Source organism: Trichomycterus rosablanca, chromosome 10 (assembly GCF_030014385.1).
Source record: "Trichomycterus rosablanca isolate fTriRos1 chromosome 10, fTriRos1.hap1, whole genome shotgun sequence".
In the NCBI taxonomy this organism is placed as follows: Eukaryota; Metazoa; Chordata; class Actinopteri; order Siluriformes; family Trichomycteridae; genus Trichomycterus; species Trichomycterus rosablanca.
In genome coordinates, this window is record NC_085997.1 from 9,980,430 (window position 1) to 10,005,194 (window position 24,765).

At 43.6% G+C, this 24,765-nt stretch overlaps 9 non-coding genes across 9 annotated transcripts; 5 read left to right on the plus strand and 4 right to left on the minus strand.

Moving 5' to 3' along the window:
* The first annotated feature begins 1,054 nt into the window (after positions 1 to 1,054).
* trnal-uag (transfer RNA leucine (anticodon UAG)) lies at positions 1,055 to 1,137 on the plus strand. The gene has a single exon. It is a non-coding gene; the product is annotated as a tRNA-Leu (tRNA).
* Positions 1,138 to 6,248: 5,111 nt separating this feature from the next.
* trnah-gug (transfer RNA histidin (anticodon GUG)) lies at positions 6,249 to 6,320 on the minus strand. The gene has a single exon. It is a non-coding gene; the product is annotated as a tRNA-His (tRNA).
* A 186-nt stretch (positions 6,321 to 6,506) lies between these two features.
* On the minus strand, positions 6,507 to 6,579 carry trnar-acg (transfer RNA arginine (anticodon ACG)). Its single transcript has one exon. It is a non-coding gene; the product is annotated as a tRNA-Arg (tRNA).
* An 845-nt stretch (positions 6,580 to 7,424) lies between these two features.
* Positions 7,425 to 7,507, plus strand: trnal-cag (transfer RNA leucine (anticodon CAG)). Its single transcript has one exon. It is a non-coding gene; the product is annotated as a tRNA-Leu (tRNA).
* A 3,170-nt stretch (positions 7,508 to 10,677) lies between these two features.
* On the plus strand, positions 10,678 to 10,760 carry trnal-uag (transfer RNA leucine (anticodon UAG)). Its single transcript has one exon. It is a non-coding gene; the product is annotated as a tRNA-Leu (tRNA).
* A 2,759-nt stretch (positions 10,761 to 13,519) lies between these two features.
* Positions 13,520 to 13,591, minus strand: trnah-gug (transfer RNA histidin (anticodon GUG)). The gene has a single exon. It is a non-coding gene; the product is annotated as a tRNA-His (tRNA).
* Positions 13,592 to 14,786: 1,195 nt separating this feature from the next.
* Positions 14,787 to 14,859, minus strand: trnar-acg (transfer RNA arginine (anticodon ACG)). Its single transcript has one exon. It is a non-coding gene; the product is annotated as a tRNA-Arg (tRNA).
* Positions 14,860 to 15,704: 845 nt separating this feature from the next.
* Positions 15,705 to 15,787, plus strand: trnal-cag (transfer RNA leucine (anticodon CAG)). Its single transcript has one exon. It is a non-coding gene; the product is annotated as a tRNA-Leu (tRNA).
* A 3,834-nt stretch (positions 15,788 to 19,621) lies between these two features.
* Positions 19,622 to 19,704, plus strand: trnal-cag (transfer RNA leucine (anticodon CAG)). The gene has a single exon. It is a non-coding gene; the product is annotated as a tRNA-Leu (tRNA).
* The last annotated feature ends 5,061 nt before the right edge of the window (positions 19,705 to 24,765 follow it).

The following is a 24,765-nucleotide window of genomic DNA, read 5'->3' on the forward strand; positions in this document are numbered from 1 at the left end:
TCCGTGTGGGGTGGGGGTGGTGTTGAGGATGACTCAGCTAGTCAGGATGGCCGAGCGGTCTAAGGCGCTGCGTTCAGGTCGCAGTCTCCCCTGGAGGCGTGGGTTCGATACAGCTACAGGATGATCAAACCTGAGCTTGTGTCCCATGCCCAATCATGAGAATTGCCTGGTTATTTAAGTGGCACAGCCCATGGGACTATGCAAGGCAGGGGGTGTCCTCTTCCCCGAGTCAAGCCTAGCACTAATCGTATACCTTGTTCATCCTCCTCCTGGAGGGTTGTGACCTGGGTTCTCTAATGGGATGGGGTGTGGGGGGAATTAGTGAGCGGGTCCTGTCGATGCTCTTTGAGCCCAGCAATGGTCCTTCCGCTTGATCCATATCCACTGGCTGCTTCTTTCGGCCGCTTCAGACACTGATCTAATTGTTTGTCGTAGAGCCTGTCCATGGATGCCAAGTTCTTTCAGCAGCCTGATGGTGGAAGAAGCCACAAAACCTCTGCATCCCACTTCAACTGGATAGACTTTCGTGTTCCATCCTCATTGCTGAGCATCTGCTGCCAGTTCTGTGTAGCGCAGTTTCTTGCGCTCATAGGCCTCTTCTGTTGAATTCTCCCATGGAACTGTGAGCTCTGTGATGTATACAGACTTCAATGAAGGGGACCAGAGTACCAAGTCTGGCCTAAGGGTGGTGCACAACAGGGTTTGAGTTCTTAAAAAATAATAAATAATCTTAATAAATAATCCAGTCAGTTAAAAACCCAACAAGAAAACTGGACCTAATACACTCATACCAGAGAAAACACACCCTAACACGCTAGTGCCGTTACAGTGCTAACAATGGTCCACCCAAAAAACATTATTTGGTCAGTTGGAGTGCTCATATGGGGCTCCCTTTCTATTGATATATGGTTTACAGCGTAGTGACAAAGTGTACAGTGCAGCAAATGGGTTACAGTCAGTAAATTTACCATACATAATAATGTGAAAAGATTCAGGAATTTGTACAAATATTATTCCTTGTGAGGCGAGGATGGTATCTGTGATACTCTAGCTAGTCAGGATGGCCGAGCGGTCTAAGGCGCTGCGTTTAGGTCGCAGTCTCCCCTGGAGGCGTGGGTTCGAATCCCACTTCTGACATCTCATGCTTTGTACAAATTTACATCTTTAATCCTCTACCATACATAATAATGTGAAAAGATACAAAAGTTAGTACAAATCTTAGTCTTAGTTTTTTATTATTTCAAATGCCATTAATAATTTATAATCACTGATTTGTGAGATATCAGCAGTAGTAGGCCATGTTTAACTGGTTGAATATTGTCCTCGATCAGCTCTGTCCTCTTACCCTTAAACGAGGAAAACCTTCTCACCCTGCTCCTTGGCTTTCAGATGCATTGCGCAGCAACAGAAGAGAATTAAGGGCAGCTGAGAGAAAGTGGAGAAAATCTAAGCTTGGTGTTGATCTCCACTCCTACCACGATCTGCTGTCCAGGTTCTCATCCGATGTGACTGCATCAAAAACATCTTTTTACAAAGCCAAGCTTGAACAATCTGCTGCTGACCCACGTAAGCTTCATGCTATCTTTTCCTCTCTTCTGAACCCTCTTCCTCCTCCCCCATCTGCCTCTCTTACTGCTACTGACTTTGCAACATTCTTTCAGGACAAGATTGACAAAATCAATCAATCCTTCTCTCCGACTGACCCACTTTCAACTGACCCTCAACCCACCAACACACTCACCAGCTTCACCCCACTCACCATGGATGAGGTTGCACAGCTCCTCTCATCCAGCAATCCCACTACATGCACACTCGACCCTATACCATCCACCATCCTTAAAGACATCTCACAGGACCTAATCCCCTTCATCACACCCATCATCAACAACTCCCTGACATCAGGTGTTGTCCCTACTGCGTTTAAGAAGGCTCAGGTTATTCCCCTTCTTAAGAAACCTACACTAGACACTACAGACATTAACAACTACAGACCTGTCTCACTCCTCTCTTTTCTATCCAAAATTCTTGAACGTGCTGTCTATAACCAACTATCTTCCTTTCTTACTCAGAATGACCTCCACGATCCGTACCAGTCTGGCTTCAAGGCAGCGCATTCTACGGAAACAGCACTTGTAGCTGTTACTGAGAAGCTTCATGCAGCCAAAGCAGCCAAACTGTCATCGGTCCTCATTCTTCTTGACCTCTCTGCAGCCTTCGACACAGTGAATCACAGCATTCTCCTGTGCACTCTCTCCAACCTTGGAGTAACAGGTTCAGCATGGCAATGGATGGCCTCCTACCTCGAAGGGCACTCCTACCAAGTGTCATGGAGGGGATCCATATCTCCCCCATGCACTCTCTCAACCGGTTTTCCTCAGGGCTCTGTACTTGGCCCACTTCTTTTCTCTATCTACACCCGCTCTCTGGGTAAGGTCATAGCCTCCCATGGCTTCTCCTACCACTCCTATGCAGCTCATTCAAAATGCAGCTGCCCGTCTGGTTTTTAACCAGCCCAAACACTGCCACATCACCCCACTGCTGCGTTCTCTTCACTGGCTTCCTGTAGCTGAACGCATTCAGCTTAAAACACTGATGCTCGCCTACAAAGCCAAAAATGGACCAGCCCCAAGCTACCTTCGCGGTCTAATCAAACCCCCGCTCTGTGCCACGCAACCTCCGAATCACTAGTCTCGCCCGACTTGATCCTCCACCCAGGACTAAAGGAAGACAAGCATCAAGGCTCTTCTCTGTTCTAGCACCCAAGTGGTGGAATGAACTTCCTCTGTCCGTCCGAACATCTGAGTCTCTTACTGTCTTTAAAAAACGATTAAACACCCACCTTTTTACTAAGCACTTAAGCTGACTTGTACTTATTTACAAAAAAAATTTTTCCATTTCCAAAAAAAAAAAACCCACTGGTTCTAACAGGTTTCAGCAGATTTGTGTTCTTCGACTGTTGTTTACTAAAACTTGAGAAGTGAAATGTTTACTATGGAAGCACTTCTGTAAGTCGCTCTGGATGAAAATGCAGAAAATGTAAAATGTAAATGTAATTAGAGATTTAAACGGTCCTCTATTTACTACAGTCTGTTTGAAACAGCTGGGCGTACAACTAGTTGGTGTGGAGAACATGTTAACACATACAGTGTGCTATTATTTCAAGCTTATCAAGTACATGCTAGTTCACTTACAAAAAACTCACAAAGTACAAATTCTTCATCATTCTAAACAAACCATGTAGTACAGGACATTACCGCTTACCTAATGCAGTAAGAAACAACTGTCCCGAACAGGGACTTGAACACTGGACCCTCAGATTAAAAGTCTGATGCACTACCGACTGAGCTATCCAGGCTCTGCAAGACATGTCAATCCTCACAAGGATGTGTCCACAAGGATGTGACTTGAATTACAAACTTTAACATACACTGCCTGGCCAAAAATACCGGGGTTGCTGCGGCCACAACACAGAGTACTAACCACTATACGATCATGGCTTCCCAGCAGTCTGCCACTGGTGGCTCATGTCGGCTGCCCCCTGATAGACTGCAGTCATAGTTCCAACAGAAAAAGCTGCTTGAGCTACAGCAACAAGGCGCAGAGGAAGTAATGGGCAAAGTTTTGCTCAAGTCCAATCATAGAAGGCAATTCCCATACTGGGAGTCAAACCCGGGCCACCTGGGTAAAAAACAGGAAACCTGACCACTAGACCATATGGGAAACTGCAAAGCTCAGTATCGGCTGGTGCCAGCATCAGCCACTTCTTTCCGCTCTACCAAGTCTTTGTCACCTTGACAAGACCTGCATTGTTGGATCTGGGGTACAGAGAACCATACACAAGGAGTTAGAACAAGGTGAGAATAGAAACCTTCGAAGCACGGCATACGACAAGACAGTGCCGTGACCCGGATTCGAACCGGGATTGCTGCGGCCACAACGCAGAGTTCTAACCACTATACGATCACGGCTTCCCAGCAGTCTGCCACTGGTGGCTCATGTCGGCTGATAGACTGCAGTCATAGTTCCAACAGCATCAGCCACTTCTTTCCGCTCTGACAAGTCTTTTTCACTTTGACAAGACCTCCATTGTTGGATGCATTGTTGGTGCTCCATACACAAGGAGTTAGAGAGACAAAAAACAGACAAAAAATACAGTGTGCTATTATTTCAAGCTTATCAAGTACATGCTAGTTCACTTACAAAAAACTCACAAAGTACAAATTCTTCATCATTCTAAACAAACCATGTAGTACAGGACATTACCGCTTACCTAATGCAGTAAGAAACAACTGTCCCGAACAGGGACTTGAACACTGGACCCTCAGATTAAAAGTCTGATGCACTACCGACTGAGCTATCCAGGCTCTGCAAGACATGTCAATCCTCACAAGGATGTGTCCACAAGGATGTGACTTGAATTACAAACTTTAACATACACTGCCTGGCCAAAAATACCGGGGTTGCTGCGGCCACAACACAGAGTACTAACCACTATACGATCATGGCTTCCCAGCAGTCTGCCACTGGTGGCTCATGTCGGCTGCCCCCTGATAGACTGCAGTCATAGTTCCAACAGAAAAAGCTGCTTGAGCTACAGCAACAAGGCGCAGAGGAAGTAATGGGCAAAGTTTTGCTCAAGTCCAATCATAGAAGGCAATTCCCATACTGGGAGTCAAACCCGGGCCACCTGGGTAAAAAACAGGAAACCTGACCACTAGACCATATGGGAAACTGCAAAGCTCAGTATCGGCTGGTGCCAGCATCAGCCACTTCTTTCCGCTCTACCAAGTCTTTGTCACCTTGACAAGACCTGCATTGTTGGATCTGGGGTACAGAGAACCATACACAAGGAGTTAGAACAAGGTGAGAATAGAAACCTTCGAAGCACGGCATACGACAAGACAGTGCCGTGACCCGGATTCGAACCGGGATTGCTGCGGCCACAACGCAGAGTTCTAACCACTATACGATCACGGCTTCCCAGCAGTCTGCCACTGGTGGCTCATGTCGGCTGATAGACTGCAGTCATAGTTCCAACAGCATCAGCCACTTCTTTCCGCTCTGACAAGTCTTTTTCACTTTGACAAGACCTCCATTGTTGGATGCATTGTTGGTGCTCCATACACAAGGAGTTAGAGAGACAAAAAACAGACAAAAAATACAGTGTGCTATTATTTCAAGCTTATCAAGTACATGCTAGTTCACTTACAAAAAACTCACAAAGTACAAATTCTTCATCATTCTAAACAAACCATGTAGTACAGGACATTACCGCTTACCTAATGCAGTAAGAAACAACTGTCCCGAACAGGGACTTGAACACTGGACCCTCAGATTAAAAGTCTGATGCACTACCGACTGAGCTATCCAGGCTCTGCAAGACATGTCAATCCTCACAAGGATGTGTCCACAAGGATGTGACTTGAATTACAAACTTTAACATACACTGCCTGGCCAAAAATACCGGGGTTGCTGCGGCCACAACACAGAGTACTAACCACTATACGATCATGGCTTCCCAGCAGTCTGCCACTGGTGGCTCATGTCGGCTGCCCCCTGATAGACTGCAGTCATAGTTCCAACAGAAAAAGCTGCTTGAGCTACAGCAGCAAGGCGCAGAGGAAGTAATGGGCAAAGTTTTGCTCAAGTCCAATCATAGAAGGCAATTCCCATACTGGGAGTCAAACCCGGGCCACCTGGGTGAAAACCAGGAAACCTGACCACTAGACCATATGGGAAACTGCAAAGCTCAGTATCGGCTGGTGCCAGCATCAGCCACTTCTTTCCGCTCTACCAAGTCTTTGTCACCTTGACAAGACCTGCATTGTTGGATCTGGGATACAGAGAACCATACACAAGGAGTTAGAACAAGGTGAGAATAGAAACCTTCGAAGCACGGCATACGACAAGACAGTGCCGTGACCCGGATTCGAACCTGGATTGCTGCGGCCACAACGCAGAGTACTAACCACTATACGATCACGGCTTCCCAGCAGTCTGCCACTGGTGGCTTATGTCGGCTGCCCCCTGATAGACTGCAGTCATAGTTCCAACAGAAAAAGCTGCTTGAGCTACAGCAACAAGGCGCAGAGGAAGTAATGGGCAAAGTTTTGCTCAAGTCCAATCATAGAAGGCAATTCCCATACTGGGAGTCAAACCCGGGCCACCTGGGTAAAAAACAGGAAACCTGACCACTAGACCATATGGGAAACTGCAAAGCTCAGTATCAGCTGGTGCCGACAAGACAGTGCCGTGACCCGGATTCGAACCGGGATTGCTGCGGCCACAACGCAGAGTACTAACCACTATACGATCACGGCTTCCCAGCAGTCTGCCACTGGTGGCTCATGTTGGCTGATAGACTGCAGTCATAGTTCCAACAGCATCAGCCACTTCTTTCCGCTCTGACAAGTCTTTTTCACTTTGACAAGACCTCCATTGTTGGATGCATTGTTGGTGCTCCATACACAAGGAGTTAGAGAGACAAAAAAAAGGCATAAGGAAACCGAGCCAGCCAGGAGTCGAACCTAGAATCTTCTGACCCGTAGTCAGACGCGTTATCCATTGCGCCACTGGCCCCTGTTTGACTATGGTTCTGACTTTCCTGAAGCTCCAGCCTCATTTCGGTCTCTTGCCCGAGGAGAGAATAGAAACCTTTGAAGCACGGCATACAAAAAGATAATGCCGTGACTTGGATTCGAACCGGCGTTGCTACGGCCACAACGCAGAGTACTAACCATTACATGAGCATGGCTTCCCAATGCTCAGCCACTGCTCCCTGATAGACTATAGTCACAGTTTCAACAGAACAAGCTGCTTGAGCTACAGCAACAAGGCAACGAGGAACTAATAGGCAAACAACGAGCACAACAGGGTTTGAGTTCTTAAAAAATAATAAATAATCTTAATAAATAATCCAGTCAGTTAAAAACCCAACAAGAAGGCTGTACCTAATACACTCATACCAGAGAAAACACACCCTAACATGCAAGTGCCGTTACAGTGCTAACAATGGTCCATCCAAAAAACATTATTTGGTCAGTTGGAGTGCTCATATGGGGCTCCCTTTCTATTGATATATGGTTTACAGCCTAGTGACAAAGTGTACAGTGCAGCAAATGGGTTACAGTCAGTACATTTACTGTACATAATAATGTGAAAAGTTCGTACAAATATTAGTCCGTGTGGGGCGAGGGTGGTGTCGATGGTACCCAAGCTAGTCAGGATGCGGTCTAACGAGCTGCGTTCAGGTCACAGTCTCTCATTGAGGCGTGGGTTTGAACTTCTGACTGCTAGTGCTTTATACAAACTTATGTCTTTAACCCTCTAACATACATAATAATGTAAAAAGATTCAGCAGTTCGTACAAATCTGTGGCCATGTGGGGGTGTTGAGGAAAATTGTCTTTCATAATGTGCGTTCAGGTCAGGATGGCCGAGTGGTCTAAGGCGCTGTGCTCAGGTCGCAGTCTCCCCTGGAGGCGTGGGTTCGAATCCCACTTCTGACAGGTCATGCTTTATACAAATCTACTTCTTTAGAGGACACAGCCATCAGGGAATACAGTTTTCATCAAAGGGTGAACATGGTCTGCAACAATGCTGAGGTAGGTGCTACGTGTCAAAGTAACATCCACATGGATGCCAGGACCCAGGCTTTTGATCACTGAAAATGTGAGAAACTGAATCATGTATTCATCCTGATCTTGCTCTGTTTATTGTTGCAGCTCTGCTGGAGGGTTATTTTGTTGGTGTTTGTGGTGGTGGTGGTGGTTGGGTCTTTGTTCCCATTTTGGTTTATTTAGTATATGATGTACTTTACATCCATTTAAATATGTAATTAAATACTTAAATATCCATTTAAGTATGTTTATTCAGCGTCCATTTACATTGTTACAGCAGTATTTTACGACAAAAATGGAAATGTTCACATTATTTAAATGGATGTAAAGTACATCATATACTAAATAAACCAAAATGGGAACAAAGACCCCACCACCACCACAAACACCAAGAAAATAACCCTCCAGCAGAGCTGCAACAAGAACAGGACAATCTCCTACAGGTCCCACAAAATCAAAGAAAAAATGCACTTTATAAAAGACTTCACATTGTTCGTCCTAAAGGCTAAGATCAACGTTTTAAATAAACTGAGTCTGTGATGGTTCAAAAACAACGCATAATATAGAAAAGAGTACGTGAGCTCAAAGACGTTGCACCCTCGTTTTATAATGCAGCATAGAATAGAAGAATAGAATAGAATCTTTATTTTCACTATACACAAGTACAATGCAATTTTGAGTGGCATCTCTCCAATAGAGTAGCAGCAGTAGAAGAAAGACAGTAGTAGTAATCACAAAAAAAAGAAAGAACAATAAAAATCCATTGAGCTGTTTTCACTACGCGATGCAGATCCTTACACTCGGCGGCAGTGCAGCTTGAATACCACTCTGTGAAATTGCTGGTCAGAATACTTTCTATTGTGCTCTTGTAAAAGTTTACTAGTAGGTTCTGCCATAGTTTGGCCTTTTTCAGCTTCCTGAGAAAGAAGAGTCTTTGTTGAGCCTTCTTAATCAGGTGTGAGGTGTTAACGGTCCACGTCAGCTGGTCAGACACGTAGACTCTGAGGAATTTCAGGCTTTTCACCATCTCCACCTTGTTTCCATGGATGTGCAGGGGGAGGTGGTTTATCTCCTTTGTTCTTCAAAAGTCAATGACGATCTCCTTTGTCTTAGAGGTGTTAAGAGCCAGGTTGTTTAATGTACACCAATCAGACAAGTGAGCTACCTCCTGCCTGTAGGCCATTTCCTGATTGTTGGAGATCAGTCCAACTATAGTTGTGTCATCTGAAATTTTAATTATTCTGTTGGAATTGTGAATGGTGGTACAGTCCTGTGTAAAAAATTTGAAAAGCATAGGGCTTATCACACAACCCTGTGTTTAGGATGAGGGTGGAGGAGGTGTGGTTGCCAATTTTGACCTTTTGTGGACGTCCAGTGAGAAAATCCATAATTCAGGTGCACATTGAGGAATTCAGGCCCAGGTTCACCAGTTTGCTGACCAGTTTATTGGGGATGATCGTGTTAAATGCGGAGCTGAAGTTCACAAATAAAATCCTCACATCGCTGTCAAGTTCCTCCAAATGTGTCAGCGCGGTGTTGAGTGCTGTTGTTATGGCGTCCTCTGTTGAGCGATTTGGTCGGTAGGCAAACTGATACATGTCCAGGCCACATGGGATGACTGTTCTGATGTGTGAAAGCACCAGCTTTTTGAAGCATTTCATGACTATGGGTGTTGTGTTAGAGCCACTGGACGATAGTCATTCAGGCATGATGAAGCTGATTTCTTGGGTACTGGAACGATGGTGGAGGATTTGAGACACGTTGGGACAGCAGCTTGTTGGAGTGAGAGGTTGAATATGCTGGTAAACACCACTGTAAGCTGGTCGGCACATGCTTTCAGCACCCGGCCGGGAACTCCATCTGGATCTGCTGCTTTGCTTGCATTGACTTTCCTCAAGGTGGTTCTCACCTGGTGGTGGTTTAGAACCAGTGTTGGTCCTCCAGTAGTTGGCTTGGTGAGTGGCGGGATGGGCGGAGCCACATTCTGAGTATATAAAAATATTAGTCCGTGTGGGGTGGGGGTGGTGTTGAGGATGACTCAGCTAGTCAGGATGGCCGAGCGGTCTAAGGCGCTGCGTTCAGGTCGCAGTCTCCCCTGGAGGCGTGGGTTCGATACAGCTACAGGATGATCAAACCTGAGCTTGTGTCCCATGCCCAATCATGAGAATTGCCTGGTTATTTAAGTGGCACAGCCCATGGGACTATGCAAGGCAGGGGGTGTCCTCTTCCCCGAGTCAAGCCTAGCACTAATCGTATACCTTGTTCATCCTCCTCCTGGAGGGTTGTGACCTGGGTTCTCTAATGGGATGGGGTGTGGGGGGAATTAGTGAGCGGGTCCTGTCGATGCTCTTTGAGCCCAGCAATGGTCCTTCCGCTTGATCCATATCCACTGGCTGCTTCTTTCGGCCGCTTCAGACACTGATCTAATTGTTTGTCGTAGAGCCTGTCCATGGATGCCAAGTTCTTTCAGCAGCCTGATGGTGGAAGAAGCCACAAAACCTCTGCATCCCACTTCAACTGGATAGACTTTCGCGTTCCATCCTCATTGCTGAGCATCTGCTGCCAGTTCTGTGTAGCGCAGTTTCTTGCGCTCATAGGCCTCTTCTGTTGAATTCTCCCATGGAACTGTGAGCTCTGTGATGTATACAGACTTCAATGAAGGGGACCAGAGTACCAAGTCTGGCCTAAGGGTGGTGCACAACAGGGTTTGAGTTCTTAAAAAATAATAAATAATCTTAATAAATAATCCAGTCAGTTAAAAACCCAACAAGAAAACTGGACCTAATACACTCATACCAGAGAAAACACACCCTAACACGCTAGTGCCGTTACAGTGCTAACAATGGTCCACCCAAAAAACATTATTTGGTCAGTTGGAGTGCTCATATGGGGCTCCCTTTCTATTGATATATGGTTTACAGCGTAGTGACAAAGTGTACAGTGCAGCAAATGGGTTACAGTCAGTAAATTTACCATACATAATAATGTGAAAAGATTCAGGAATTTGTACAAATATTATTCCTTGTGAGGCGAGGATGGTATCTGTGATACTCTAGCTAGTCAGGATGGCCGAGCGGTCTAAGGCGCTGCGTTTAGGTCGCAGTCTCCCCTGCAGGCGTGGGTTCGAATCCCACTTCTGACATCTCATGCTTTGTACAAATTTACATCTTTAATCCTCTACCATACATAATAATGTGAAAAGATACAAAAGTTAGTACAAATCTTAGTCTTAGTTTTTTATTATTTCAAATGCCATTAATAATTTATAATCACTGATTTGTGAGATATCAGCAGTAGTAGGCCATGTTTAACTGGTTGAATATTGTCCTCGATCAGCTCTGTCCTCTTACCCTTAAACGAGGAAAACCTTCTCACCCTGCTCCTTGGCTTTCAGATGCATTGCGCAGCAACAGAAGAGAATTAAGGGCAGCTGAGAGAAAGTGGAGAAAATCTAAGCTTGGTGTTGATCTCCACTCCTACCACGATCTGCTGTCCAGGTTCTCATCCGATGTGACTGCATCAAAAACATCTTTTTACAAAGCCAAGCTTGAACAATCTGCTGCTGACCCACGTAAGCTTCATGCTATCTTTTCCTCTCTTCTGAACCCTCTTCCTCCTCCCCCATCTGCCTCTCTTACTGCTACTGACTTTGCAACATTCTTTCAGGACAAGATTGACAAAATCAATCAATCCTTCTCTCCGACTGACCCACTTTCAACTGACCCTCAACCCACCAACACACTCACCAGCTTCACCCCACTCACCATGGATGAGGTTGCACAGCTCCTCTCATCCAGCAATCCCACTACATGCACACTCGACCCTATACCATCCACCATCCTTAAAGACATCTCACAGGACCTAATCCCCTTCATCACACCCATCATCAACAACTCCCTGACATCAGGTGTTGTCCCTACTGCGTTTAAGAAGGCTCAGGTTATTCCCCTTCTTAAGAAACCTACACTAGACACTACAGACATTAACAACTACAGACCTGTCTCACTCCTCTCTTTTCTATCCAAAATTCTTGAACGTGCTGTCTATAACCAACTATCTTCCTTTCTTACTCAGAATGACCTCCACGATCCGTACCAGTCTGGCTTCAAGGCAGCGCATTCTACGGAAACAGCACTTGTAGCTGTTACTGAGAAGCTTCATGCAGCCAAAGCAGCCAAACTGTCATCGGTCCTCATTCTTCTTGACCTCTCTGCAGCCTTCGACACAGTGAATCACAGCATTCTCCTGTGCACTCTCTCCAACCTTGGAGTAACAGGTTCAGCATGGCAATGGATGGCCTCCTACCTCGAAGGGCACTCCTACCAAGTGTCATGGAGGGGATCCATATCTCCCCCATGCACTCTCTCAACCGGTTTTCCTCAGGGCTCTGTACTTGGCCCACTTCTTTTCTCTATCTACACCCGCTCTCTGGGTAAGGTCATAGCCTCCCATGGCTTCTCCTACCACTCCTATGCAGCTCATTCAAAATGCAGCTGCCCGTCTGGTTTTTAACCAGCCCAAACACTGCCACATCACCCCACTGCTGCGTTCTCTTCACTGGCTTCCTGTAGCTGAACGCATTCAGCTTAAAACACTGATGCTCGCCTACAAAGCCAAAAATGGACCAGCCCCAAGCTACCTTCGCGGTCTAATCAAACCCCCGCTCTGTGCCACGCAACCTCCGAATCACTAGTCTCGCCCGACTTGATCCTCCACCCAGGACTAAAGGAAGACAAGCATCAAGGCTCTTCTCTGTTCTAGCACCCAAGTGGTGGAATGAACTTCCTCTGTCCGTCCGAACATCTGAGTCTCTTGCTGTCTTTAAAAAACGATTAAACACCCACCTTTTTACTAAGCACTTAAGCTGACTTGTACTTATTTACTAAAAAATTTTTTCCATTTCCAAAAAAAAAAAACCCACTGGTTCTAACAGGTTTCAGCAGATTTGTGTTCTTCGACTGTTGTTTACTAAAACTTGAGAAGTGAAATGTTTACTATGGAAGCACTTCTGTAAGTCGCTCTGGATGAAAATGCAGAAAATGTAAAATGTAAATGTAATTAGAGATTTAAACGGTCCTCTATTTACTACAGTCTGTTTGAAACAGCTGGGCGTACAACTAGTTGGTGTGGAGAACATGTTAACACATACAGTGTGCTATTATTTCAAGCTTATCAAGTACATGCTAGTTCACTTACAAAAAACTCACAAAGTACAAATTCTTCATCATTCTAAACAAACCATGTAGTACAGGACATTACCGCTTACCTAATGCAGTAAGAAACAACTGTCCCGAACAGGGACTTGAACACTGGACCCTCAGATTAAAAGTCTGATGCACTACCGACTGAGCTATCCAGGCTCTGCAAGACATGTCAATCCTCACAAGGATGTGTCCACAAGGATGTGACTTGAATTACAAACTTTAACATACACTGCCTGGCCAAAAATACCGGGGTTGCTGCGGCCACAACACAGAGTACTAACCACTATACGATCATGGCTTCCCAGCAGTCTGCCACTGGTGGCTCATGTCGGCTGCCCCCTGATAGACTGCAGTCATAGTTCCAACAGAAAAAGCTGCTTGAGCTACAGCAACAAGGCGCAGAGGAAGTAATGGGCAAAGTTTTGCTCAAGTCCAATCATAGAAGGCAATTCCCATACTGGGAGTCAAACCCGGGCCACCTGGGTAAAAAACAGGAAACCTGACCACTAGACCATATGGGAAACTGCAAAGCTCAGTATCGGCTGGTGCCAGCATCAGCCACTTCTTTCCGCTCTACCAAGTCTTTGTCACCTTGACAAGACCTGCATTGTTGGATCTGGGGTACAGAGAACCATACACAAGGAGTTAGAACAAGGTGAGAATAGAAACCTTCGAAGCACGGCATACGACAAGACAGTGCCGTGACCCGGATTCGAACCGGGATTGCTGCGGCCACAACGCAGAGTACTAACCACTATACGATCACGGCTTCCCAGCAGTCTGCCACTGGTGGCTCATGTCGGCTGATAGACTGCAGTCATAGTTCCAACAGCATCAGCCACTTCTTTCCGCTCTGACAAGTCTTTTTCACTTTGACAAGACCTCCATTGTTGGATGCATTGTTGGTGCTCCATACACAAGGAGTTAGAGAGACAAAAAACAGACAAAAAATACAGTGTGCTATTATTTCAAGCTTATCAAGTACATGCTAGTTCACTTACAAAAAACTCACAAAGTACAAATTCTTCATCATTCTAAACAAACCATGTAGTACAGGACATTACCGCTTACCTAATGCAGTAAGAAACAACTGTCCCGCACAGGGACTTGAACACTGGACCCTCAGATTAAAAGTCTGATGCACTACCGACTGAGCTATCCAGGCTCTGCAAGACATGTCAATCCTCACAAGGATGTGTCCACAAGGATGTGACTTGAATTACAAACTTTAACATACACTGCCTGGCCAAAAATACCGGGGTTGCTGCGGCCACAACACAGAGTACTAACCACTATACGATCATGGCTTCCCAGCAGTCTGCCACTGGTGGCTCATGTCGGCTGCCCCCTGATAGACTGCAGTCATAGTTCCAACAGAAAAAGCTGCTTGAGCTACAGCAGCAAGGCGCAGAGGAAGTAATGGGCAAAGTTTTGCTCAAGTCCAATCATAGAAGGCAATTCCCATACTGGGAGTCAAACCCGGGCCACCTGGGTGAAAACCAGGAAACCTGACCACTAGACCATATGGGAAACTGCAAAGCTCAGTATCGGCTGGTGCCAGCATCAGCCACTTCTTTCCGCTCTACCAAGTCTTTGTCACCTTGACAAGACCTGCATTGTTGGATCTGGGATACAGAGAACCATACACAAGGAGTTAGAACAAGGTGAGAATAGAAACCTTCGAAGCACGGCATACGACAAGACAGTGCCGTGACCCGGATTCGAACCTGGATTGCTGCGGCCACAACGCAGAGTACTAACCACTATACGATCACGGCTTCCCAGCAGTCTGCCACTGGTGGCTCATGTCGGCTGATAGACTGCAGTCATAGTTCCAACAGCATCAGCCACTTCTTTCCGCTCTGACAAGTCTTTTTCACTTTGACAAGACCTCCATTGTTGGATGCATTGTTGGTGCTCCATACACAAGGAGTTAGAGAGACAAAAAAAAGGCATAAGGAAACCGAGCCAGCCAGGAGTCGAACCTAGAATCTTCTGACCCGTAGTCAGACGCGTTATCCATTGCGCCACTGGCCCCTGTTTGACTATGGTTCTGACTTTCCTGAAGCTCCAGCCTCATTTCGGTCTCTTGCCCGAGGAGAGAATAGAAACCTTTGAAGCACGGCATACAAAAAGATAATGCCGTGACTTGGATTCGAACCGGGGTTGCTACGGCCACAACGCAGAGTACTAACCATTACATGAGCATGGCTTCCCAATGCTCAGCCACTGCTCCCTGATAGACTATAGTCACAGTTTCAACAGAACAAGCTGCTTGAGCTACAGCAACAAGGCAACGAGGAACTAATAGGCAAACAACGAGCACAACAGGGTTTGAGTTCTTAAAAAATAATAAATAATCTTAATAAATAATCCAGTCAGTTAAAAACCCAACAAGAAGGCTGTACCTAATACACTCATACCAGAGAAAACACACCCTAACATGCAAGTGCCGTTACAGTGCTAACAGTGGTCCATCCAAAAAACATTATTTGGTCAGTTGGAGTGCTCATATGGGGCTCCCTTTCTATTGATATATGGTTTACAGCCTAGTGACAAAGTGTACAGTGCAGCAAATGGGTTACAGTCAGTACATTTACTGTACATAATAATGTGAAAAGTTCGTACAAATATTAGTCCGTGTGGGGCGAGGGTGGTGTCGATGGTACCCAAGCTAGTCAGGATGCGGTCTAACGAGCTGCGTTCAGGTCACAGTCTCTCATTGAGGCGTGGGTTTGAACTTCTGACTGCTAGTGCTTTATACAAACTTATGTCTTTAACCCTCTAACATACATAATAATGTAAAAAGATTCAGCAGTTCGTACAAATCTGTGGCCATGTGGGGGTGTTGAGGAAAATTGTCTTTCATAATGTGCGTTCAGGTCAGGATGGCCGAGTGGTCTAAGGCGCTGTGCTCAGGTCGCAGTCTCCCCTGGAGGCGTGGGTTCGAATCCCACTTCTGACAGGTCATGCTTTATACAAATCTACTTCTTTAGAGGACACAGCCATCAGGGAATACAGTTTTCATCAAAGGGTGAACATGGTCTGCAACAATGCTGAGGTAGGTGCTACGTGTCAAAGTAACATCCACATGGATGCCAGGACCCAGGCTTTTGATCACTGAAAATGTGAGAAACTGAATCATGTATTCATCCTGATCTTGCTCTGTTTATTGTTGCAGCTCTGCTGGAGGGTTATTTTGTTGGTGTTTGTGGTGGTGGTGGTGGTTGGGTCTTTGTTCCCATTTTGGTTTATTTAGTATATGATGTACTTTACATCCATTTAAATATGTAATTAAATACTTAAATATCCATTTAAGTATGTTTATTCAGCGTCCATTTACATTGTTACAGCAGTATTTTACGACAAAAATGGAAATGTTCACATTATTTAAATGGATGTAAAGTACATCATATACTAAATAAACCAAAATGGGAACAAAGACCCCACCACCACCACAAACACCAAGAAAATAACCCTCCAGCAGAGCTGCAACAAGAACAGGACAATCTCCTACAGGTCCAACAAAATCAAAGAAAAAATGCACTTTATAAAAGACTTCACATTGTTCGTCCTAAAGGCTAAGATCAACGTTTTAAATAAACTGAGTCTGTGATGGTTCAAAAACAACGCATAATATAGAAAAGAGTACGTGAGCTCAAAGACGTTGCACCCTCGTTTTATAATGCAGCATAGAATAGAAGAATAGAATAGAATCTTTATTTTCACTATACACAAGTACAATGCAATTTTGAGTGGCATCTCTCCAATAGAGTAGCAGCAGTAGAAGAAAGACAGTAGTAGTAATCACAAAAAAAAGAAAGAACAATAAAAATCCATTGAGCTGTTTTCACTACGCGATGCAGATCCTTACACTCGGCGGCAGTGCAGCTTGAATACCACTCTGTGAAATTGCTGGTCAGAATACTTTCTATTGTGCTCTTGTAAAAGTTTACTAGTAGGTTCTGCCATAGTTTGGCCTTTTTCAGCTTCCTGAGAAAGAAGAGTCTTTGTTGAGCCTTCTTAATCAGGTGTGAGGTGTTAACGGTCCACGTCAGCTGGTCAGACACGTAGACTCTGAGGAATTTCAGGCTTTTCACCATCTCCACCTTGTTTCCATGGATGTGCAGGGGGAGGTGGTTTATCTCCTTTGTTCTTCAAAAGTCAATGACGATCTCCTTTGTCTTAGAGGTGTTAAGAGCCAGGTTGTTTAATGTACACCAATCAGACAAGTGAGCTACCTCCTGCCTGTAGGCCATTTCCTGATTGTTGGAGATCAGTCCAACTATAGTTGTGTCATCTGAAATTTTAATTATTCTGTTGGAATTGTGAATGGTGGTACAGTCCTGTGTAAAAAATTTGAAAAGCATAGGGCTTATCACACAACCCTGTGTTTAGGATGAGGGTGGAGGAGGTGTGGTTGCCAATTTTGACCTTTTGTGGACGTCCAGTGAGAAAATCCATAATTCAGGTGCACATTGAGGAATTCAGGCCCAGGTTCACCAGTTTGCTGACCAGTTTATTGGGGATGATCGTGTTAAATGCGGAGCTGAAGTTCACAAATAAAATCCTCACATCGCTGTCAAGTTCCTCCAAATGTGTCAGCGCGGTGTTGAGTGCTGTTGTTATGGCGTCCTCTGTTGAGCGATTTGGTCGGTAGGCAAACTGATACATGTCCAGGCCACATGGGATGACTGTTCTGATGTGTGAAAGCACCAGCTTTTTGAAGCATTTCATGACTATGGGTGTTGTGTTAGAGCCACTGGACGATAGTCATTCAGGCATGATGAAGCTGATTTCTTGGGTACTGGAACGATGGTGGAGGATTTGAGACACGTTGGGACAGCAGCTTGTTGGAGTGAGAGGTTGAATATGCTGGTAAACACCACTGTAAGCTGGTCGGCACATGCTTTCAGCACCCGGCCGGGAACTCCATCTGGATCTGCTGCTTTGCTTGCATTGACTTTCCTCAGGGTGGTTCTCACCTGGTGGTGGTTTAGAACCAGTGTTGGTCCTCCAGTAGTTGGCTTGGTGAGTGGCGGGATGGGCGGAGCCACATTCTGAGTATATAAAAATATTAGTCCGTGTGGGGTGGGGGTGGTGTTGAGGATGACTCAGCTAGTCAGGATGGCCGAGCGGTCTAAGGCGCTGCGTTCAGGTCGCAGTCTCCCCTGGAGGCGTGGGTTCGATACAGCTACAGGATGATCAAACCTGAGCTTGTGTCCCATGCCCAATCATGAGAATTGCCTGGTTATTTAAGTGGGACTATGCAAGGCAGGGGGTGTCCTCTTCCCCGAGTCAAGCCTAGCACTAATCGTATACCTTGTTCATCCTCCTCCTGGAGGGTTGTGACCTGGGTTCTCTAATGGGATGGGGTGTGGGGGGAATTAGTGAGCGGGTCCTGTCGATGCTCTTTGAGCCCAGCAATGGTCCTTCCGCTTGATCCATATCCACTGGCTGCTTCTTTCGGCCGCTTCAGACACTGATCTAATTGTTTGTCGTAGAGCCTGTCCATGGATGCCAAGTTCTTTCAGCAGCCTGATGGTGGAAGAAGCCACAAAACCTCTGCATCCCACTTCAACTGGATAGACTTTCGCGTTCCATCCTCATTGCTGAGCATCTGCTGCCAGTTCTGTGTAGCGCAGTTTCTTGCGCTCATAGGCCTCTTCTGTTGAATTCTCCCATGGAACTGTGAGCTCTGTGATGTATACAGACTTCAATGAAGGGGACCAGAGTACCAAGGGTGGTGCACAACAGGGTTTGAGTTCTTAAAAAATAATAAATAATCTTAATAAATAATCCAGTCAGTTAAAAACCCAACAAGAAAACTGGACCTAATACACTCATACCAGAGAAAACACACCTTAACACGCTAGTGCCGTTACAGTGCAAACAATGGTCCACCCGAAAAACATTATTTGGTCAGTTGGAGTGCTCATATGGGGCTCCCTTTCTATTGATATATGGTTCACAGCGTAGTGACAAAGTGTACAGTGCAGCAAATGGGTTACAGTCAGTAAATTTACCATACATAATAATGTGAAAAGATTCAGGAATTTGTACAAAAAAGTCACCAAAAAACCCTTAAGAAACACTTCTTAGTACTACATACATCAGTTGTATTCCACAGAGGTCAGCATGCGATGAAACTTTGATAGTAGATTCAAGATTCAAAGTAGCTTTATTAATAACAGACATTTATTTATTTATTAGTAATGGACATCGTTTTACTTTCTAACTGTGTTCATATTATGCTATCTACTGGACGATTTAATAGCCTACAATGAGCACAAACAGGGTTTGAGTTCTTAATGAATAATAAATAATCTTAATAAATAATCCAGTCAGTTAAAAACCCAACAAGAAGGCTGTACCTAATACACTCATACCAGAGAAAACACACCCTAACATGCTAGTGCCGTTACAGTGCCAAAAACATTATTTGGTCAGTTGGAGTGCTCATATGGGGCTCCCTTTCTATTGATACAGGGTTTACAGCCTAGTGACAAAGTGTACAGTGCAGCAAATGGGTTACAGTCAGTAAATTTACCAGACATAATAATTTGTGAAAAGATTAAGCATTTTGTACAAATATTAGTCTGTGTGGGGTGGGAGTGGCGTCAACAGTGTCCAAGCTAGACAGAATGGTTTTAGCAGTCTAAGGCACTGTGACAGCTCATGCTTTACACAAATTTACGTCTTTAACCCTCTACCATACATAATAATGTGAAAAGATTAAGCAGTTTGTGCAAATCTTAGACCATGTGGGGCGAGGGTGGTATCAATGGTACCCCAGCTAGTCAGGATGGCCGAGCGGTCTAAGGCGCTGCGTTCAGGTCGCAGTCTTCCCTGAAGGCGTGGGTTCGAATCCCACTTCTGACAGCTCATGCTTTAAACAAATTTACATATTTAACCCTCTACCATACATAATAATGTGAAAAGATATGCCATTAATAATTTATAATCACTGATTTGTGAGATATCAGCAGTAGTAGATCATGTTTAACTGGTTTAATATTCTTTAAGCGCTGATTATCGGCTGTTTTTCGTGAGTATGTTTGGGCGGTTTTCCATGCATTTTGGCGGGCTTTTAAATGCGCAATCTGGCAACCCTGGCTGAAGCGTTCATTCATATTTTGGAGCGATGTATGTTTGTATGCTAGAATATAAATAACATCTTTTACAAATTGCTGTCTATTTACATTGACATTTTCCCTTCTGTCTAAACATTTTTGGAATTGGGTTTGTAAAGATAAGCGATACTGTGGATAATATATTTAATGAGCTGAACTAACTGAGAGAAGCGCTAACGGTGGTGGAAGAGTCTAAAAGTGTTTGGAACATAGTCGTATCATCATAGCAGTACAACACAGTTTTGTCCGTAGCATCCGAAAATATCCAGAAGCTAATATACACAAACTTTTCTTTAAAAAATAAACTTACCTTGTTAATAAAGTATGACCTCAAAATCTAATTAAACACAGTATCCGCTGCTGCAGTCTCTACACAAACTTTTCTGCACTGAAATCTCAAGGACACATTTTATGGATATTACGGTAATGCGCTGAAAAACGCGTCCTACAGTCATGCAAGCACATACAACAGTGTGTGAGTTTACACTAATCAGCCATAACATTAAAACCACCTCCTTGTTTCTACACTCACTGTCTATTTTATCAGCTCCACTCACCATATAGGAGCACTTTGTAGTTCTACAATTATTGACATGACCACTACAGAGCAGGTATTATCTAGGTGGTGGATCATTCTCAGCACTGCAGTAACACTGACATGGTGTTGGTGTGTTAGTGTGTGTTGTGCTGGTATGAGTGGATAAGACACAGCAGCGCTGCTGGAGTTTTTAAATACCGTGTCCACTCACTGTCCACTCTATTAGACACTCTTACCTAGTTGGTCCACCTTGTAGAGACAGTCAGAAACGATCGCTCATCTATTGCTGCTGTTTGAGTTGGTCATCTTCTAGACCTTCATCAGTGGTCATAGGACACTTCCCACAGGGCGCTGTTGGCTGGATGTTTTTGGTTGGTGGACTATTCTCAGTCCAGCAGTGACAGTGAGGTGTTTAAAAACCTGCAGCGCTGCTATGTCTTATCCACTCATACCAGCACAACACAGGAGAGTCCTGACCATTGAAGAACAGCATAAAAGGGGGATAAAAAAGCATGTTGAGAAACAGATGGATTACAGTCAGTAATTGTAGAACTACAAAGTGCTTCTATATGGTGGAGCTGATAAAATGGACAGTGAGTGTAGAAACAAGGAGGTGGTTTTAATGTTATGGCTGATCGGTGTATACTCACCATGTATGCGTGGCTTTCCTCCGGATATGAAAACGTGCCAGTAGGTGTAATTGCTGCTCTAAATTGCACCTGTATGTGTGAGTGAGTGGATAAATTAGTGTGTGATGCTTTGCGATGGTTTGACGCGCCCTGTCCAGGGTGTATTTTTGTCTTGAGCCCAGTGTTCGTGACACTGGACCCACGCTTGCCCTGTAATGCTGAATATCAATACAGGCAAATGAAGCGCATTTAAAAAAGCTTTAAAGCATTCTTGAAAAATGATCAGGCCAACCTTTTTAAAAAGTAGATCCAGATGACCTGTTGACTAAAATAGTAGATCCCAAGCCACAGAAGTGTGGGCACCAGTTTTACATTGGCTACGTTTTAACAAGACGTACCAAGAATGGCCTGTAGATGGCGCACTGTGGTCGTTTTTAAAAGCAAGCCAATTATGCCACCGAACTTAAATATGTACAATACTTTATAATGTATCAATTGTAACAGTATCAAATAATAAAACATACAAAATTATAAGTTTATGCGTTTCTGTCAAAACAAAACAAAAAAGGTATGTAAACAAAACTGTTTGAGCGTAAATAGGGCGTTACTGACATTGTAACACGGACAGACTAGCCTTATGGTTAATGCTGCAACGAATTTTACCCTAATTTCATCTTTTCAGATTGCAAAATGATCATAATGTTTGTGTACTGGAGAATGTGGGCATCGATCCCGCTACCTCTCGCATGCTAAGCGAGCGCTCTACCATATGAGCTAATTCCCCTTACACAAAACTTTCCTTTACCCTTTGTAAATTGTAATGTACTAACAGTGTTAATGCTGCATTATAAAGTGAGAGTGCAACATGTTTAAGCTCACGTACTCTTTTCTATATTATGCGTTGCTTTTCATTAAAATGTTATGTGCATTTATATGTGGCAAAATGAAAAAATCCATAAAAATCAAATTGAGTTAGCAAAGAACCTTAAATTATACTAAAGAGTTCTTCAGTAGAAACAGTTCTACCAAGAACACCTAAAAAAAACCTTAAGAAACACTTCTTAGTGCTACATACATCAGTTGTATTCCACACAGGTCAGCATGCGATGAAACTTTTCTCGAAACAGACATCGTATTACTTTCTAACTGTATCCATATTATGTCATCTAGTGGACAATTGAATAGCCTACAACGAGCACAAACAGGGTTTGAGTTCTTAATGAATAATTATTAATCTTAATAAATAATCCAGTCAGTTAAAAACCCAACAAGAAGGCTGTACCTAATACACTCATACTAGAGAAAACACACCCTAACATGCTAGTGCTGTTACAGTGCTAAGAATGGTCCACCCAAAATCATTATTTGGTCAGTTGGAGATCTCATATGGGGCTCCCTTTCTATTGATTTTTGGTTTACAGCCTAGTGACAAAGTGTAAGTGCAGCAGATGGGTTACAGTCAGTACATTTACAATACATAATAATGTGAAAAGGTTAAGCAGTTTATGGGTTCGAATCCCACTTCTGACAGCTCATGATTTAAACAAATCTACTTCTTTAGAGGACACAGCCATCAGGGAATACAGTTTTCATCAAAGGATGCACATGGTCTGCAACAATGCTGAGGTAGGTGGTACGTGTCAAAGTAACATCCACATGGATGCCAGGACCCAGACTTTTGATCTCTGAGAAACTGAATCATGTATTCATCCTGATCTTGTTCTGTTTATTGTTGCAGCTCTGCTGGAGGGTTATTTTTTTGGTGTTTGTGGTGGTGGTGGTGGTGGGGTCTTTGTTCCCATTTTGGTTTATTTAGTATATGATGTACTTTACATCCATTTAAATATGTACTTAAATACTTAAATATCCATTTAAGTATGTTTATTCAGCGTCCATTTACATTGTTACAGCAGTATTTTACGACAAAAATGGAAATGTTCACATTATTTAAATGGATGTAAAGTACATCATATACTAAATAAACCAAAATGGGAACAAAGACCCCACCACCACCACACCAAGAAAATAACCCTCCAGCAGAGCTGCAACAAGAACAGCACAATCTCCTACAGGTCCAACAAAATCAAAGAAAAAATGCACTTCATAAAAGACCTCACATTGTTCGTCCTAAAGGCTAAGATCAACGTTTTAAATAAACTGAGTCTGTGATGGTTTAAAAACAACGCGTAATACAGAAAAGAGTACGTGAGCTTACACATGTTGCACCCTCACTTTATAATGCAGCATCAACACTCTGTTAGTACATTACAATTTACAAATCCTAAAGGAAGGTTCTGTGTAAGGGGAATTAGCTCAAATGGTAGAGCGCTCGCTTAGCATGCGAGAGGTAGTGGGATAGATGCCCACATTCTCCAATGCTGAAACATTATGATCACTTAAGGCAACACATAATATAAAAGTCGTTGCTCACTGAAACGCTGCATCAAACATTAGGTCAGTCTGTAAGTTCTACAGTGACAGTTATGCTCTATTTTTGCTCAAATCGTTTGGTTTAAAACCTTTTTTGACTTGTTTAAATTGACAAATGTAGCGCCCCCTAGCACCCCTGGCTGTATTTGGAAAGCGCTCCCTGACTTCTTTTATTTGTTTAAGAAATATCTTTCTTTGTGGTAATGTAAGGATTTAAAAGGGCCACTACTTATCAGTACTTACGGTTATTTTATATTTAAGCTATACTCTTATTTAAACCAAAAAAACTACTTCAATTACCCTATATATATGTGGTACTAACCTTGCACAAAAAAACCTGCGACTAACACCATTTACAGTAGCTGTATTAACATTATCCCTGACTCACATACCAAACTTGTATACGTTAATAATACTTAAACAAATTAACTATTTACTCATTTACACAATCATTAATATGCATTTCAAACCCCAATATATTTTACAAAAATGTTATAATACAGATTCACTCAAATTACCATCAGTAATATTTAAAATATTATCAATCCCTCCTAAGCCGGCAGTTGGGTACATAACTAATTAAAAAAAAGGGTACCGAAAATTACCGTTGCAGGCCTGATCCAACCTAATAGTCCCAATCAGCACAGATCATGAAGTATATTTGGTCGGTTGTGGTGGAGCTGTCCACGTTCTTTGTTTACATGGATGAAACAGAACAAATCCACCAGTCTTTTTCCTTTTGATCTTGGATGAAACAATCAGAGTTCATCCGATGCTTTTAATCCACTATCATCACAGTTGCTGAGGAAGCGTACTGCCTTCAATGTCCATGCACGAAACTCAAGAGACGAAGTTCACGGCTGATACAGCATAAACAATGTCACTAATCAACTGCAAGATGTTAATATAAGACTCACTGTCCGTTTGTCTTTATGCATCAACAGAGATAAATCCTAAACACTATTTTCTCCACTTTTTTCTTCTTTTTCCACCCACTTTCTCCCACTCTTTTCCCGACCTGTGACAGTTCATGCTGATTGGCTTAAAAAAAAATCAAGAGAGGGCTATACATACACTTTACTTTAAACAGCATAAAACAACCAGAACATTATTTACAGAACAAATAAGAACAACTTATTTACTAGTTATAAATTAACATAACCAAAATATTAGTAATCCCCAAATTTTAATTGGGCTACACAAACACACAATA